The sequence below is a fragment of the Bos mutus genome, chromosome 27, assembly GCF_027580195.1.
Source record: "Bos mutus isolate GX-2022 chromosome 27, NWIPB_WYAK_1.1, whole genome shotgun sequence".
NCBI lineage: Eukaryota > Metazoa > Chordata > Mammalia > Artiodactyla > Bovidae > Bos > Bos mutus.
The window spans coordinates 16,666,432-16,667,760 of record NC_091643.1 but is presented as its reverse complement, the minus strand read 5'-3'; the positions used below and the strand labels follow the sequence as shown (position 1 = coordinate 16,667,760).

Below are 1,329 nucleotides of genomic sequence, written 5' to 3'. Positions count from 1 at the left end.
GGATACTTTCTAATTCTCAAGATTCTCCACCTAGAGTGAACAATGAATGGAGTCTAGGAAAAGGGTTAAAACCCAAACCTCAGCAAGATTGCAGGTGTTTGTAAGAAATGATACTTCCATGGGCACATTCCATAGCTCTCCCAGCACTGGGTGTGACACTCGGGAGCTTACGGCTGGTACTCACCAGCTGTAGGCCTGTTTCTACGAAGACAGGGTCCCTCTCAGGTCCCCAAATTTTGTGGGTTTCTTTAAAATATTTATGTATTTATTTGGCTGCACCTGGGTCTTGGTTGTGACACACGAGATATAGTTCCCTAACCAGGGATCGAACCTGGGCCCACTGCATTGGGAGCATAGAGTCTTAGCCACTGGACCACCAGGGAAGTCCCAGGTGTCCAAATTTTGAATGTTCTTTGTGGTTCTATTTTTGTTCCTAAGATGTATCTCCACTTGTCTTAGTCAGTTTAGGCTGCTTAAAACAGAACATCATGGGGCTTCCATGATAGCTCAGTTGGTAAAGAATCCACCTGCAATGCAGAAGACCCCAGTTTGATTCCTGGTCGGGAAGATCTGCTGAAGAAGGGACAGGCTACCTACTCCAGTATTGTTGGGGTTCCCTGGTGGCTCAGCTGGTACAGAATCTGCTTGTGATGTGGGAGACCTGGGTTCGATCCCAACCAGAACATCATGGTGTGTGTTAAGTCACTTCAGTCGTGCCTGACTCTTTGTGACCCCATGGACTGTAGCCCGCCAGGCTCCTCTGTCTCTGGAATTCTCCAGGCAAGAATACTGGAGATGGTTGCCATGCCCTCCTCCAAGTGATTTTCCCAACCCAGGGATCAAACTTGCATCTCTTACTTCTCCTGCATTGGCGGGTGTGTTCTTAACCACCAGAGCCACCTGGGAAGCACCCGGGAACACTGTAGAGTAGGTACTTAAACAACAAACGTTTATTTCTCACAGCTCTGGAGGTTAGGAAGTAGAAGATCTAGGTGTAGGCCAACTCAGTGTCTGGTGAGGGTCCACTTCCTGGTTTGCACCCTCTTGCTGTTATCCTCACATTACCGCTTATAAGGGCAGCAATCCCATTCAAGAGGGCTCCACCCTCATGACCTAATTACCTCCCAGAGATCCCACCTCCAAATACCATCCCATTGGGAAACAAGAATTCAACAAATATTCCGTCTGTCGCACCCTTAGATTGAGTTGCTACCAGACTGCACGAAGTTTCCCTCTTAGTCCATGACAAGTGTGGAGAAAAATTTTTAAAGGTATTAGACATTTTTGCCTGAGGCTGGCACAAATGGAGACACTTACATGCCATGAGCT

The 1,329-nt window shown here is 47.6% G+C and overlaps 1 non-coding gene across 1 annotated transcript; it reads right to left on the bottom strand.

Annotated features, from left to right (window-relative positions):
• Window positions 1–310: 310 nt before the first annotated feature.
• Window positions 311–383, bottom strand: TRNAG-CCC (transfer RNA glycine (anticodon CCC)). The gene has a single exon. It is a non-coding gene; the product is annotated as a tRNA-Gly (tRNA).
• Window positions 384–1,329: the final 946 nt, after the last annotated feature.